Source organism: Rattus norvegicus, chromosome 2 (assembly GCF_021556685.1).
Source record: "Rattus norvegicus strain SHRSP/BbbUtx chromosome 2, alternate assembly SHRSP_T2T, whole genome shotgun sequence".
Classification (NCBI taxonomy): Eukaryota; Metazoa; Chordata; class Mammalia; order Rodentia; family Muridae; genus Rattus; species Rattus norvegicus.
This window is the reverse complement of record NC_141535.1, coordinates 47,029,574-47,047,050: the sequence shown is the minus strand read 5'-3', so window position 1 is coordinate 47,047,050 and position 17,477 is coordinate 47,029,574. Positions and strand designations below refer to the sequence as shown.

Sequence of the window (17,477 nt, the reverse complement as noted above, 5' to 3'; positions counted from 1 at the left end):
GCTTCTGGGACCTGCCTTTCTGCTCCCCCACACTCCCAGTGTTGGGGTTGTATACATAACTGTGCCAGTATTTTTAATGTGGGTGTTGGGGATTCAAATTCAAGTCTTTCATGTTTGTAGAACAAAAACACTCACCCACTGAGCCGTTTTCTCAGCCTCTGTAATGCGTTTTTTAAATTCTGCATAAAATCCTGCTTTATTTATTTGCTTTTTGCATTAGCAAACATACTGATTGTTGCCAGTGCTTTTGAAAAGTGGGTTTTGCGTGTTTTCTTTTAATTACAATCTCTTTCTCTGTTTCTATTTTTAAAATAATTTTATTTTTCTTGGACATTTTATGTATTTACATTTCAAATGTTATCCCCCTTCTCCCCTCTCCCACACCCCTTCCCCTTTCCCCTCGCTTCTATGAGAATGCTCCCATACCCACCCACCCTCTCCAACACCCTGGCACTACCCTACACTGGGGAAACAAGCCTTCACCGGACCAAGGGCTTTGCCTCTCATTGATGCTGGACAATGCCACCCTCTGCCACATATGTGGCTGGAGTCATGGGTACTCATTGATTGGCGGTTTTGTCCCTGGGAACTCTTAAAAAATTAAAATAAATATATGAATCTCCTAGTTAAATCTCAGGGTAAGCGCATAGGTGTGCGTCGTTCAGTAATTTGGCGATGCATCCTTAAAACATTTGAAAGCTCTCAGAGTAAATGAAACCTGAGGCAAACTATCTGGTTCCGCGTTACTCAGGCGGAGCAGTCTAATGTTACTTCGCACATTTTCAACCGTGGTGGAAATCCCAGAAGTCGCATTCATGAAGATGTTGGGGAAACTAGAAGTCAACTACGTCTCAAAGTTGAGTATCTTCTTACTTTTGTCATTACCTGTTTAAAACTCAGTAAAGCAAACCTTGTAGACAGGACCAGTACTACAAAGTCAAGGTCTAAGGGATTTGCTCTGTAGTCTGTTTATAGTGCCCTCTAGTGGTAGCTCAGCGGAGCGCTAATGTGGCACTCAGGGCAAAAGTTAATTTGTATTTATTTTAGAATATGACACCAAACGTGAGTTCAACTTTGTTTTCAAAGGAATATGCACAGTGCTTGGTGTTTAAGTTTTCTGTTCATTCACCTTCTGCAAGAAAAAGATCATGCTCTTTTCTTTTAAATATGTCACATTGTGTAGATAAATTCAACTAAAACCCTTAATTGCTTAAATCTGTGCAAATGTTACAAACAAAATACTCCTAAAATGTTGTACGTCATGAGAATTCCTCGGAGACTCTTCAGTGCCCTTAAACCTTGGAGAAACGCTGAAATAACAGGAATTGGTTCTTAACCTACACTGATCAGAGTTGTGGTACTTCTTTGAGGATGGTGATCCACAGCCCTATACCGAGATTCTCTCATTGTGTCGTCGTCGTTGTCCCCCCCCCCCCCCCAGCTGGGGACCAACCCAGGGCCTTGCACACGCTAGGCAAGTGCTCTACCACTGAGCTAAATCCCCAACCCCTCATTGTTTCTTTTATTTAAAGCTTGGTCTCAATCACCTTTGAATTTAACACTTTCTTGGCCAGTGGTTTTTAATTGGGGGTACATACTTAACCTACTGACATAAAGAATTATAATATATAGCTATTTAGGACATACCCAAGACTTGTTTCTGTAGATGTGTGTGTGTGTTTTTGTTTATGTATGTGTATGCATATATGTATGTGTGTATGTGTGTGAGTGTGTATATTTGTGTATTGTGTGTATGTGTGAATATGTGTGTTTGCATGTGTGTGAGTGTGCTTATGTGTATGTGTGTATGTGTGTGTATGTGTGTATATGTATGTGTGTATATGTATGTGTGTATATGTGTGTGTGTGTACATGTGTATATGTGTGTGTGTGGTTGACATCAGTTGTCTTCCTCTATCACCCCCCCATTTGTACTTTTTGAGGTACAGTCTCACATTGAATCAGGAGCTCCCTAACTGATTAGGCCAGCCTTTGAATCCCAGGGTCTGTCTCCATGTTACTCCCCTTGTACTACAATTACAGACATGCCACTACTCCCAACTTTTATGGGTTTTGGAGATCTGAACTCTGGCTCTCGTGTTTGTAGCAAGCACGTTACTGACCGAGCCATTTCCCGAGCCCTCTTGTTGCTGGTCATCATACAGTATTGGTATAATATATGCTCAGAACGGTTTTGGTGTAGCAGGCACATCAGACTTCAAGATTGTGCTATGTAAAATAGTATATTATTTTGGGGTGTGTGTGTGTGTGTGTGTGTGTGTGTGTAAGATATGACGTGCTGACTTTGAAAACCTATCATCATTGTCTTTACAAACCTTTTGTCCAAAAGTATTGAGAGAACATGGCCTTATCCTCATTTTGCAGATACCAAAATTCTCTTTTGGTCGCATCAGTGCCGGGGGAGCGCTCAGTCGCTTGGAAAGTCAGCGATGACCAACTTTCAGTTGTAGATCTGTGGCTTCCCTCCTCACAGTGTCCTTCTGGCCCTCCTTTTAGTGACAGGACAGTTTGCTCTGCAAGTATTACTGTCTTCAAACACTGTTCAATACAGGGAGCCCAAAAACGGGAAGATGTTGCTTACTGTAGGTACCACTGATGAAATTTGGTGCCGGGAAACACCTCTGCTGGGCTGACAGACTAAGCCTCAGGATAGGAAATCATTCTTTCTAAAGTCTAGCAGAGATTCCTTATCAGCTTCCAGAAGAGCAATGCTAAGACTCCCTCACTGTGGGGGCTGGAGAGATGGCTCAGCGGTTAACAGCACCCGACTGCTCTTCCAGAGGTCATGAGTTCAATTCCCAGCAACCACATGGTGGCTCACAACCATCTGTAAAGAGATCCGATGCCCTCTTCTGGTGTATCTGAAGACAGCTACAGTGTACTTATATATAATAAATGAATAAATCTTTAAAAAAAAAAAAAAAAGACTCCCTCACTGTTCCTATGCGAGTGGTTGGGCACACGCTACGGCTCTGCTCATGTCACCAGACACCGTCGTTCTTGTTGTAAGTTAACAATCTGATTAAGATTTCTGGTTAAAATGCTATCAGTGTGATCGATCTCTCGTTCTTTAGAAGTGACTTGTACTTTACTTAATGTGGGAAGACATGGAGACTTGAACATTTCTCCAGTTCTTTCTGACCTCCTCCAAACAGGGAGAGTGGTACAGACAGGACGGAGGTTAGAGGATACCCAGGGGAAAATGCTGATTAGGGGATTAAGGAGGGGAAGGGAGAAGTTAGGTTGGATTTCTGACACATAAAATAGGACACTTAGCAGCAAGTGTCTTTGTCCTCGTCCCTCATGAGTGAAAGAAACAGATGCTTCTCAGTTTGCCCTTGCTTCTGAAATATCAGTGTTGATGCTAGGAAGTGCTTGCTCATAATAAAAGTTTGAGTTTCGTTGCATTTAAATTTATAGAAAATCTATTTCTTAGTCTTTTAAAGTATCTGTTGTTGTTGTTGTTGTTGTTGTTGTTATTGTTGTTGTGTCAGAAAGCAACAGGACGAAGGAGAGTTAGTTTGACTTTTGTCCCCTGTGCCTCAGAGCACTCTTTTTCCCATATCATTAAGTAGTTTCGTGTTTCCTTGTATGATCTCTCCTGGAGTGAAGCTCCTTTTTCATAGTCCACATTGTACATGAAACTAGGCAATGCATACACTTTAAGACGAAACCCCACAAAATGACCTTAAACCTGCATTGGGAAGGCGGTTTCTTTTCCTGGTCTGTGGCTGTTGGACCTCCACACCACTACTCAGCTTATGGGAGATGAAGGATTATCCTTGGAAGCCTCAGGGTAATAAAGGGAACTATGTTCCATGGAAATCTTTAATAGGAGAATGATAGTTTCAAATGCATGGATGAAACCAATTTTCTTATGGTGAAGGCTGGTTTAAAATGATGAAGGCTCATCCGAGAGATTCAACGCCAGCTCTTAGCATTTACAAACTGGGTTTGTTCATTCATTAAACATACCTTTGCCCTAATCTTATTTCCAAAAGTTCCCATTGGATACACATGCTTGGTGACTGGCATTTGACTCCATGTTAAAACTTTGGAGCTTGGTCCCCTAGTCTTACAGGGAGTGGGTGGGGTGTGGGGGTAAACAGCCACCTCTGTAGTGTAGCATCGAGGCTTGAATGCTAGGGCTCCATACTTCATAGCCCCTCTCTCCATTTACAAGCAGCGACCTAAACTCTATGATCCTCAGCTTTCTAAGCTGGAAAATGGGCTCAAATACAGTACTTACAGGGTCACTGTGAAGACTAGAGGAAGATACGGTGGCTCCGATTTTGCTAGAACATACTAAGAATTTGCTGCAGTTGTTACCACTCTGTTAGTTTCAGGCTCTAGGAAGACATCCGTCCCTCATAGTCTTCTGACAGAAGTGTGGTGGAAAGGAGAAGCCGTAATACAGAATATAATGAAAAGATGAAAAGGTGGTCAACTTCTGACAAGAGGGTCAGCCATCTTATTAGGAACTGACAGTGAAGCCTTTTTGAAAGACAACTTGTGCTCTTGGCAGTTACAAGATAACAAGTGGTTGGACGGTTCCTTTTCAACATTCTGTGCTCACAGAAACTCATTGCCTGGGAGCTACAGCTTGGGGCATGTGCAGGTTTTGATGAGGCTTCTAATGAGAATCTAAGAAGCCTGGTGTCCTCTGAGCAGGTCATTAAGAGGGCTTTCCATTACATGCTGTCCCTGTCTTTGACCTCCATTCTAGTGCAGCCCTTTGATTTTACTAAAAAGGATTGAAATTAATGATTTAGGGAGATATCTTTCCCATCATGCCTTTCTTCCCAATCATTTTCTGACCTTATTCATGTTGTAAATGGGATAAACAAAAATTACCTTTTCCTAATCCACCACATCAGTACCTACCAGTCTATGGGAACAGGTTTTATTAGTGATTCTACTTTCTGTTTTGTTGGTTCATAGCTCTTACCTGCTTACTTGGGGGAGACTTTATCTGCTACAAAGCTAATTTATCCACATCTTCCTAGGGAACTTTGGCTAGTGCCTTATTTGCTTAATAATGCCTCTGGGACATTTTGTTCATTTGCCATGTGTCACCCCCTTGATCATGGTTTTCTTTCTTCCTTTTATTCTTTCTTTAAAGACTTATTTATTTTATGTGCGTGAGTACACTGTAGCTGTCTTCAGACACACCAGAAGAAGTCATAAAATCCTATTACAAATGAGTGAGCATGTGGTTGCTGGGAATTGAACTCAGGACTTCTGGAAGAGCAGTCAGTGCTCTTAACTGCTGACACAATCAAGTAGGCTTCATCCAAAGGATGCAGAGATGGTTCAATGTACAGAAATCCATCAACAAAATCCACTATATAAACAAACTCAAAGGCAAAAAAATGACATGATCATCTCATTGGATTCTGAAATGTCTTCGACAGAATAAACACCCCTTCATGCTAAAGTCTTGGAGAGATCAGAAATTCAAGGCACATAATAAAAATATGCATTGAACCATCAACCAACATCAAATTAAATGAAGAGAGACTTGAAGCAATTCCACTAAAATCAGGGACAAGACAAGGCTGCCCACTCTCTCCCTCTTTATTCAATATAGTACTTGAAGTTCTAGTTAGAGCAATCAGACAACAAAAGGTCAAAGGAATAAAAATTGGAAAGGAAGAAGTCAGGGTATCACTATTTGCGAATGATATGATAGTATACATAAGTGACCCCAAAACTACCACCAGAGAACTCCTACAGCTGATAAATAACTTAAGCAGAGTGATACAATATAAAATTATCTCAAAAAAATCAGTAGCCTTCTACACAAAAGAAAAACAGGCTGAGAAAGTAATTGAGGAAACAACACCCTTCACAATAGTCACAAATAATATAAAATGTCTTGGTGTAACTCTAACCAAGGAAGTGAAAGATCTTTATGTCAAGAACTTCAAGTCTCTGAAGAAAGAAAGAAATCAAAGAAGACCTTAGAAGACGGAAAGATCTCCCATGCTCATGGATTGATAGAATTATCATAGTAAGAATGGCCATCTTACCAGAAGCAATCTACAGGTTCAATGCAATCCCCACCAAAATTCCTACTCAATTCTTCACAGAGATAGAAAAACCAATTCTCAACTTCATCTAGAATAACAAAAAACCCAGGATAGCAAAAACAATTCTCAACAGTAAAAGAACTTCTGGGGAAATCGTCATCTCTGACCTCAAAGTGTAGTACAGAGCAATAGTGATTAAAACAACAACAACAAAAAACACAACACATATGATATTGGTACAGAGACAGACAGGTAGATCAATGTAATAGAATTGAAGATCCAGAAATAAACCCACACACCTATGGTCACTTGATCTTTGACAAAGAAGTTAAAATCATACTGTGGAAGAAAGACGGCATTGTCAACAAATGGTGCTGTTCTAACTGGTGGTCTGCATGTAGGAGAATGCAAATTGATGCACTTTTATCTCCTTGTACAAAGCTCAAGTCCAAGTGGATCAAGGACCTCCACATAAATCAGATATGCTAAACTTTATAAAAGAGAAAGTGGAAAAGAGTCTTGAACACATTGGATACAGGGGGAAACTTCCTGAACCAATGGATCAGACTCTAAGTTGACAATGGAACCCCATGAAACTGGAAAGCTTCTGTAGGGCAAAGGACACTGCCCATAGAACAAAATGACCATCTACAGATTGGGAAAAGATCTTTACCAACCCTACATCTGATAGAGGGTTATTATCCAAAATATACAAAGAACTCAAGAAGATAGACTTCAGAAAGCCAAATAGCCCAATTAAAAAACGGAGTACAGAGCTAAACAAAGAATTCTCAATTGGGGAGTCTTGAATGGCTGAGAAGTAACTAAAGAAATGTTCAACACCCTTAGTCATCAGGGAAATGTAAATCAAAACAACCCTGAGATTCCACCTCACACCAATCAGAATGGCTAAGATCAAAAACCCAGGTGACAGCAGATGCTGGCAAGGATATAGAGAAAGAGGAACACTCCTCCATTGATGGTGAGATTGCAAGCTGGTATAACCACTTTGGAAATCATCTGGCAGTTCCTGAGAAAATTGGACATAGCACTACCTGGAGAACCAGCTATACCACTCTTGGGCATATTACCAAAAGATACTCTGACATATAACAAGGTCACATGCTCCACTATGTTTATAGCAGTCTTATTATTTATAATAGCCAGAAGCTGGAAACAACCCAGATGTCCCTCAATGGAAGAATGGATACAGAAAATGGGGCACATTTACATAATGGAACACTAACTACTCAGCTATTAAAAATGATGACTTTGAAAAGTTTATAGGCAAAGGATAGAACTAGAAAATGTCATCCTGAGTGAGGAAACCCAGACCCAAAAGGACATACATGGCATGTACTCACTGATAGGTGGATATTAGCTCAAAAACTCAGAATACCCATGATACAACTCATAGACCATATGAAGCTTAACAAGAAGGAAGGCCAAAGTGTGGATGCTTTAAGCTCACTTAGAGGGGGGAACAAAATAATCATGGGAGGCAGAGGGAGGGAGGAACCTGAGTAGGGGAGGGGAGAGGGAGGAAAAAGCAGGGGCAGACTAGGTATGGGAAAAGACAGGAGACATCCAGAGGACCAGAACAAATAGAAATAAGTTTCACTGGTGAGGGGGCGAGGAACTTGGGGAACCAGTAGAAAGTCCCAGATGCCAGAGATGGGAGAGGCTCCCAAGATGTAACGGGCATGACATTAGCCAAAATACCCAACAGAGGTGAGACTGAACCTGTAGAGACCACCTCCAGCAGATAGGCATGGTCCCCACTTGACAGATGGGGCCACCTACCCATCTCAAAATTTTTAACACAGAACTGTTCCTGTTTAAAGGAAATGCAGGGCCAAAAACATGGAACAGAGACTGAAGGAAAGGCCATCCAGAGACTGCCTCACCGTGAGATCTATTCCATCCATAGACATCAAACACTGACACCATTGCTGATGCCAAGATGTGCTTGCAGACAGGAGCCTGATGTGGCTGTCTTCTGAGAGGCTCTTCCAGCTTCTAACTAAGACAGATGGAGACACTCACGACCAATTATTGGACTGAGCCTGGGGACCCCGGTGGAAGAGTTAGGGGAAGGGCTGAAGGTGCTAAAGGGAATTGCAACCCCATAGGAAGAACAACAGTATCAATTAACTGGACTCATCAGAGTTCCCAAGGTCCAAACCACTACCCAAAGAGTATATACATGGGCCAGTCCATGGCTCCCGCTACATATGTAGCAGAAGACTGCATCATCTGGCATCAGTGGGAAGGGAGAGACTTGGTCCTATGGAGGGTTGATGCCCCAGAAAAGGGGGATGCTGGAGGGGTGAGCAGGAGTAGGTGGGAGGGTGAGGGAGCACCTTCTTAGAGACCTTCTTAGGGAGGGGGAGGGGTGGTGGGTTCATGGAGGGGAGACCAGGAAGGGGGATAACATTTGAAGTGTAAACAAAATGATTAATAATAATAATTAATAAAGAATACTCTATGGGGACAGAATAGTGGTCCTTCAGTGCTAGCCTCAATCCAGCCTTCCCTCCTTGCTGTGAGGTCTCATGTAAAGCTTTATTATACCTATATCATGTGTTCTTCTCACGCCATGAGCCTTTTGTCAGACAGCAAATAAATGATGGTCTCTAAGTGGGCCGCTTTTTTTTCTAGCCAGACTCCTAGCCTCGCTTACTATATAACTTTCTAGCTGGGCTACCCAGATTACTCTATGGCGTGCAGACATTCCAAGCCTCTGTAAAACCCACCCTCACTTACATGGCTTCTAACGGGTTTCTCAATCTCTCCATGGGAAGCTGGTCTCCCACTGTAGTTCACCTTGTATTTCTGCACCAGGTCCTTCCTGGGTGCCCCCAAGGCTAGGAAATTACTGGGGATGATAGGGCAGGACAGAAATGGTTTTTTGCTAGTTCCAAATGAGGACCAGATCCATTGTCAACCACTGGCCATGTGCATGGACTCAACCTTGACTCTCAACTCTAGCTTGCCATGTATACTTCAGGTTTGGACCTTATCCTCAGCTCACTGGCATCTATCCGGTCAGGAGGGAAAGGCTTAACAGATCTGCTACTTTGGGCCCTGGGTAGGTCCTTGTTCTAAGCCCTTGGGCAAGACATGATGTTGAGTGCTGTTTCTTACTAAGGTCTCCAAGGACCCCAACTATGAATAATGTAGAACTTCTCGCATTCTCCTCCCGCTGTGCTCAGCTGGCCGGCTCATTCCTTCTCTCACCACTACCAATGTACCGAACGGGCCATAGTAGGAAAGAGAGAGTCTGTTCAGATGGGTTATTCAAGGAGGACTCTTTACACAGAACCAAATACGAAGGAATGGGTAGATTCTTAGGAAACTACAGGGTGAGAGGAAAAACCCATGTCTGGAGGCAAGAGATGTAATTCAAGGCAAAAGGTGAAGAAAATAATCAGGAGTCCTTCCAGCTTCTTTAAGAGAAGAAATGATCTTTGATGAGTATGGAATGGCCTTATATGGAGGAATGCAGCGAGATCAGTTGCCCCAGTCCCTTTCCCTGACCTCCCTTTAGGGTCACACATTGGCTGGATCCAGGTGGAAGCCAGACCACCTACAACGCTGTTGATATAATCAGGGCAGCAAAGGGAAGACACTTGTCTCACCCGGTGACCCCTGTAATACCTAACAAGACAAAACAGTTATCTATTTGGGAAATATATTCAAATTTCACCATGTGCTAGCATGACCCAGTATTCTCCACTCCTACGATCTTAACATTTTAGTCACTTGGGCGGCAGCAGGAATTTCCACTTCTAATGTTCTACCTCTCAGAGATCATTAGGAAATAACCATGGCTGCATCTACTAGACCAAATCCCAGTGTCCTGGTGTTTTCCTCTTCCAAGATAAGATGCTGTCCTTTCTGGGCTGTCAGGCCCCAGGACCATGGAGCAGCCAGCTGTTATCCACTGTCAATGGAGTTGCAGCCCTGCCTACTGGGCACCCTTGCTTTTTTTTTTTTTTTCCTACATCTGTTCCCTCTACTCTGTTCCTTAAAGCCAGAAAGTGGTTCACAGAGGCCAGAGCTGACTCTCTTGTGCCCATCTTCATTGCTCCAGTGCCATAAGACTCAGCCCTGGGGCTGTTTTTGTCCCCTTGTCCCTTAGCTTTCTGGTCCATTGGGCTCAGTCAACTGTGTGTACTTTCGGCTTTCTGAGCCTTATCTATGTCTGTTCCTTCCCCTAATAGTTTTAACCTCTGGGCTGAAAATATCCAGCTGCTTTCCTCTGGGCCTCCAAGGCTGCCTTCCTAGCTCAGTTCCCTCAAATTATCTTTAGCAGTAAGAGTTCACAGTGTGTTCTCTTGGACAGGATGAAGTCCACAGTGACTGGAAGTGGTTTCTTCAAGTTGAATCCAGCAGCAGCAGGGACTGGTTTCTCTGACTTTTCCTATGCCTCTGCAAAATCTTGCTTTCCTTTTGATTTATCCAGGCTTCATGCCTTTTCTCCCTGTCCCAGAGATCTCAAGCAATTGGTATACATTGTGTCAGCCAGGTTGAAGTTGCCCCTAAAATTAGCAAGATTCAGCCTCCTTGTCCAACCAAGGCTCCCAGAGAGATGGACTGCCTAAACTGGGTGTATTTAACAACCACACACACACACACACACACACACACACACACACACACACCCCTTCAGTAATATTCTCTAAGCCCCGTGTTTTTCCAGGTCTTGGCTGCAATCTACTCTCTGCCCAGAAATCTACCAGTTTCTCCTGGCCTGTGGAAGGCCTGGAGCAATGACCTAGGAATTTTCCAGAGAGTTGAGTGCTGATTCTTAACATTTCAGAGGCCATTCTCACAGGAGGTCTATGAGTGCACATACAACTTCTGAAATACAATCTTGGATTTCTTTTCCATTGTGATTTGTTCCCCCCAAATCTAATCCTAAATAAGGACTTGAATGCAGGTTATTTATTTGTGAGATAACATCAGGAAATATAGTAAGTGAGGCTGGAAAGGAAAAAAAATAAAACACCATAAGGTTGTGTCAATGAGTAGGATGCCACTGTGGGTAACTCGGGTCCTGTTCTCTGAAAACATTTAAGGGCACATCTCAGAATTGTCCCCCCCATGTAGGGAGAAAGTTTCGGTGTTTGCCCGTACACCGTTGTCCTTCTCTAGTAGCTGATAGATCCTACTGTGTCAGTATTCTTGCATGCCTAGGAGCTATGCACCCCCTCTGAGAAGGGGAAGCAGAAAGCTTCAAAATCTAAGGCAGTTTGTGCAGCTAACTTCTGAGCTGGGTCTCTCTCCAAGAACCATAAACAGATATGTTTTCTAGTGTTGTGCATCTTGAAAGCCTATATCATTAACTTCCAAAGCGTTGAGAATTAGACGCTCTCCCCACCAGTCACTTCTCATGGTTTATAAGGTAGGAAAAGAAGAAGCAAGTTTCTGTTGGCATATACGAGTTTATAATCTCCACAGAAAACACCCAGCTCAGAATCTGAGTGTTGGGATTTAGAACACAGTACCAGGATGACATTAACATAAGTATCAGGATTTTACTTCCACAAAAGGGCTGCCTCTCTCAATGCCACTGGAAAGGTCATCGAGTCTTTGGAAAGAAAAAGAAAATTACTGATTTACCTTTTTCTGTGGAAAGAAACGCTAACTGAGTCACATGAGCAGGTACACATTGTTTTCCATGCTTCCGGTTTTATTATAAATGATATAGAAGCCCCAGATCCCACTAATGATTTGCCTGAGGAAAAAAAGCATAAGAAGTCTCTGGGTGAGTCAAGAGGGGGTGGGGGTAGATGTTGAAGAGATAGAAATTAAGAGCACCTACCCTTGCAGAGGACCTAGGTTCCATTTCCATCATCCCATGTCTTGGAACTCTCCATAAGACCAGTTCCGGAGCATCCAATGTCTTCTTCTGGCTTCTGTGGGCATTGCACGTATGTGTATGGACCAAGTGTATTCAAATCACCACAGGCCCTTAGCAAACTGCTGCCATTTTGACTATGTATTTATGCTTAGGAAATGGGAGTGATAGTATCAAGACATGAGGTCAGGCCATGTCCCAAAGGCCAGCTTGGATACCATGTCAAGGAGCTGGGAAGGAGACAAAAGGAAAGGCTGTGTGTGAGCTCAGTCATAACCACGGAATGCTCATCTCTGCTTAATTCAAGCATTCTAAATAAATTCTAATTAAAATATCCACCAGTGTCACCCTTCTCCAGTAAAGTGGGTATAGACATCAAAGATTCATAGAAGAGGGGGTGAATACTGCTTATTTTTCCCCCTGAGAAATGTGTTTATTCCAAAATAGGCTTAAACTCCTGAGAATAACTTTGAACTTCTGATCCTCCTGCCCCCACCTCATCTCTTTAAGGCAAAGAGAATAGAAAGCACATACAGTGATTATAGGAAAAGAGGAGTAATTTATTTGGTCATTTCACGAGTGATGGTTTCAGACATTCTATTGTAGCATCTTTGGTGAACACAGAGGAAAAGTGACATCGATACAAAGCTGAAAACACCTGGGTGTACTTACCAGGTTTTAAGGAACCAGTCATTTCACCACTTAGTAGTTAAAAACAATTAACATTAATTACCTTGGCGTTCAGGGCGGCTCATCTGCGTGGTTCTCGGTGGTAAGTTCTTGCAGGGCAGCAGTTAAGATGCTGCCAGAACTGCGGGCTCTAAAGCTTTGAACAACCAAAGTGGTTTGTTTATATGCTCCTGGTTGTGGGAAGGGAGCCCCGGTTCCTCCATGGGTGTTTCTGCACAGGATGATGTGTTCCTATGCACTGACTTCTATGAGGGATCTAAGAGAAAGAGAGTTAGGAAGAACTCATAGTGTCTCCTGTGTTACTATGGAAACACCACCTGTTCATTTCTGTGGTATCCTGTGGGCTCTAGAGGCGGCTTTGTCCTGGATGAGAGAGCAGAACACAAGGACATGGGCACCAAGGGGTAAAGGTCACTTGTTTCCACAGAATGTTCTCTAGTCCTTGAAGAGTCACCTCCTTAACCATAGTAGAATGCTTTCACCTCCTTCCTTGGTAGGGATAAGGATAAAGACTGTTGAGTTCTATGTTGAAAAAAGGAACTGCCCATGCAAGTCACTAATGGCTTAGTAAATACACTCTCTTAATGGGTTGTTTGTTTCAAGTTAACTCTCTAGCCCAGGCGGTACCTGGAGGGTTCGTCGTTGACATCGGCAGATATAAACTAGGCTGGCAGCATTTCAAGACATGCCTAAGTCCAGACATCCATGCGTGAGGGAGGTAACAGTGGCAGGATATCATAACTCTCAGAATGTGGCTGACCTCCTCTACCTAACCAGAGGGACCAAACAGAACTCTCCAGGGATGCCTTTGTCCCCTCCCACGAGCCTGCTGGAGAAATGAGATGGACATTTTTCTAGGGCGTTAGCTAGATTCCTTTCCTAAACTCTAAATGAAGCTTAAGTTGAAGACTCAGGTTTTGCCTTTGTTTGTAGGTGTTTGTGGTAATGTTGTTGGAGTTACCCAACTGCTCCGGTGTTTGCACTCTGGGCATCTTCAGGCAAAGGCCTGAAGAACCACACACAGTAGGGTAAAGTAGCAACAGGTTTTATACAGAAGCAAAGCAAGGACACAGGACAGTTACACTGCAAGGAAGCAGTGGGATCTCCGTGGGATTTACTCAAGAGCTGGACTTATCTCTGGGTCTTCGTGTACGGGTCTAGGGAGACTTCGGTTGTTAGTGGAATATGGGTGGTTTTCCGTTTTCATGATGAATTTGAGTTATGTAAGCCTTTGCTCATTATCCATCTCCCTTCCCACAATGCATCTGCTTTTAATCCTACCCACAGCTACTCATGCATAGGCATAAGATGATAAATAAGGCATTTCCCCTAGAACTTTACTTAGAGGACACAGTTTGCTTTACTGAGCACATAGCCCAAACTAGACCGGGCTAGATTGGCCCACTGCCCCTGATTCCAGTTTGGTCATAGAAGAGAAATTACTAAGAGGTTTTTAGGGAGCTATTAGGACAGCCTACTGCTTTGCTTAGAAGGGAGTGTCTGCAGCCTGATAGAAGTAGAGGTTCACGTTGCTATGTGCTTGGTTGGGTAAGCGCTCTGCATGATTCAAGCTCTGCGGAGTTCCGAGCTTGTTGACGTGCCTCAGTGTCTGGCCGCACAATCTCTGGCATCCCGGTTACATCAAGGCCCCCACCATAGCACCAGCCGGACAGCATCTTTTTATCTGAAGCAGGCTCAGGTGGGGATGACAGTCCTCGTGTATAGTTCCTGAAATCTGGTTCCTTGAAACAGTTCCACCCCATCGGAAGGACAAACCGTTAGCCTCATATACTATGTGCGGTGAAAAGAAAATGCTACAGTGTCTGTTTAGAGACTCCATTGTCTAAAATAATGTCCAGCAAATTAGGAATAATTTTATCTTTCTCGTTATTAAATGCATCAGTGGTGCTAGTTTTCTGCTGCAATGAAACAAACACCCACTTTCCCTAGGTTTTCAAGGAGAGTATTCCTCACTTCTACTAAGCCCTACAGAAGAGTTCTTAAGGGTTCTTACCTTCTTCCTGCTAGCCTACTATGTGTTCAAGGCCTGTTCATCAATGGTTTCAGGAGTTCCCCTCTCAAAATCTTTTCAGCTTCTAGTGTTTTTCCTTATGCCAAAGCCACTTCCATACTTCGAGGATCCAATATCTGTGTCCATTATCTTTTGCTTCATAGTAAATCATCCCCAAACTTAGATGGTTAAAATGATAGTAAACGCCGTGTCGCACAATTTCTGATCCGCAGATGTTCAGCAGAGTCTGTGCGTGAACGTGCATGTGATTCTGGCTTGAGGGCCCTCAGACAGTTAAAGTCAAGATGTTATATAAGACGAGGATGTTGTAGCTTAGTGCTAGAGCACTGTTTTAGCACCATATGAGGCCCTGAGTTCATACCCAGCATCTGAAAGAAAACAAACAAAAAACCCAAATGAAACCCAGCACAGATGTTACTGGGGTAACGTTTGTGTAAAAGCTCCACTGGGGCTGAAGATCTTCTGTGAGACAGTAACGGCTTCTCCGCTGAAGCGATAGGCCAATTCAAGCCAAATCATGTATATAAAGGCAGGCTTATCAAGAGACTGAGAGACTGCTCTCTGAGTGGGCTCACCAATCTTACCGGAGAGGTCAGTGGAGTTGTACATTAGGGGGTTTTTTAGAGCTTGGGCTAGAAGCTGGAATTATGTCAAAAACTGAGCCCCTGGGCAAGGAACTCTTGGGTGGGTTGCCGGAAACTCAGAGACAGGAGTGATGACATGTAAGCCTGGAGTTTTCTCCGAGTGGGCGAGTTTGAGGGAAGAAGAGCAGATGGGGTTTTCCAGCTTGTGCAGGGGCGAGCTGGGGGCCCAGCCTAATAGACAGTTTAACAGCAGAAGGCCCAGCCCGCCTCCCTTCAGGTCTCTGCACAAGGCTGCATCCGTGTCCTCACAAAAGTGGGACGGCCTCCCTGAGAGAGGCAGCTATGGCGATTGTTTAAAAGGAGAACATTTAACTGGGACTGCCTTAGAGTCGCAGAGGTTTAGTCCAGCATGGCCCGAAGCATGGCGGAATCGTGAGGAGAAGCGGGCAGACATAGTGCTGGAGTAGCTGAGAGTTCTACATCCGGATCTACAGGCAGCCGGAAGAGAGAACCCCTGAGCCTGCCTTGGGCTTTTGAAACCTCGAAGGCCAGCCCCCAGGGACACACTTCCTCCAACAAGGCCATACCTCCTAATCCTTTCAAATAGTGCCACTCCCTAAGCATTTGAATATATGAACCTATGGGGGCCGTTCTTATTCTATCCACACATGTGTAGTCTTCTTAATTAGGCCCTCCGGCACTTCCCTGTTGATGGTGATGCTGAATGAAATCTCCCGCCTCTCAATTTTGAGGCAGCTCTTACTCTGTAGCCCAGGTTGTCCTCTGACTCATTGCCCCCCTCCTCTCTCACCACCCCCCTCCCCAGTGGCCCCAGTCTCACAGCACTCTGTGTTAGTCTCCCAGAGCCAGGACTACAGGCAGGCACACACCATCAAGTTTGACTGTGGTTTTCTTGATAGATCATGGCGATTACATATGCTATGCTGTTCCTTTCCATTTCCACTGTGTGTGTGTGTGTGTGTGTGTGTGTGTGTGTGTGTGTGTGTGTGTGTGTGTGTGTGTGTAAGTATGACTACATGCGTAAAAGTACCCATGGAGGCCAGAAAGGAGTGTTGGCTTCCCTGGAGCTGGAGTTAGAGAAGGTTGAGAGCCGCCTGACGTGGGGCTGGAAATGGAACTCTGCTTTTTTTTTTTTTTTTTTTTGAATAAGTAGTTTATTCTAGAGCCAAATTTTAGTGACTGTTGTTCATGAATACAGATTTAGGTTACCATGTTCAGTGTGAAAGAAGTTTTATGAAGCTTTGCAGTTTTGCAGAACAAAGTCGTAAGTCAAGGCAAGTTTAAAATACATTGTTGGGCGCATCAGGGAGGTGGGTACAGCAAGACGGGAGAAGCTTTTCTATGGGCTTCAGGTGGCATTCTCTGATTGTTCTTAGATTTTAGGTTCGTGGAACCTAGTGGTCCAGCAAGAGTTCTTAGTGGTTGGCCATCCTCCAGACCCGTCTGTCCTTCACACACAGATCTGTTAACACTCTTGCTGCTTCAGTGCTTTCCTGACTGGCTGAAAAGTTTTCTCCTGTATCTAGGCTAATACCTATTTTTTTCTACTAAAAATGCACAACCCAAGCAAAAACAAATTAATCCCGAGGGTCAATTGCTAACCTTTTCATTATCTGTCTGTTTGACTCTTACAGTAATCTAAGTATTTATTTATTTATTTATTTATTTGGCTTTATAATGCAGTCCAAGCTGGTCTGGGTATCATGATCCTCCCACCTCAGAACCCCCAGCTTCCTGGGATTATCGGCTCATGCCACCCACTCTTGACTTAATCGGAGCTTTTTAAAGATATGACTCTTTCACATTTGTGTTTCAATGTTTCTTCTAGATAGAGAATTTTCAGATACATGCCTAACAGTAAGTAAATAAATAACAAATACATCTTGCTAAAATGGATATAAATACTAGCGCTCACCAGGCAACTCCACTTTAGCTTCTCTGCTTCTCACACACAGAGCAAGTGAAGCACGTTTCTTAAAATAGCTTATTTTTAATAGCTCCAGGGCTATGCTATTAGATATTTTCCTTTCCTCTCTTTTCAACATTATCAGCTGAAATTGCTTTTTGTTTCTACACTATAAGAGGATTATCTCAATTAGTGTGGACTCTCCTCCTCAGGTCTCTTCCTCTACCTGCCTTAGGGGAATTTTCTTGGTGTTTTTCCAGCTCTTTTAGACTTAATGTAGATTCTGTTGCATTGGGGATGCCTGTTGGTGGAGCTGTATATAGGGT

General features: G+C 43.5%; 1 long non-coding RNA gene across 12 annotated transcripts in view; it reads left to right on the top strand.

The window, feature by feature from the left end:
* Positions 1-17,477, top strand: part of LOC120100714 (uncharacterized) — a 135,169-nt gene that overhangs the window by 68,241 nt on the left and 49,451 nt on the right. For 2 of the 12 annotated variants that reach the window (XR_015674001.1, XR_015674000.1), the window contains one exon: positions 2,385-2,929. The exons of 8 other annotated variants lie outside the window; for them this stretch is intronic. This is a non-coding gene — a long non-coding RNA (uncharacterized LOC120100714). Of the gene's footprint in view, positions 1-751; positions 862-2,384; positions 2,931-17,477 lie in introns of those variants that run through there. 2 more of the 12 variants (XR_015674004.1, XR_015674002.1) reach the window with 2 other exon arrangements.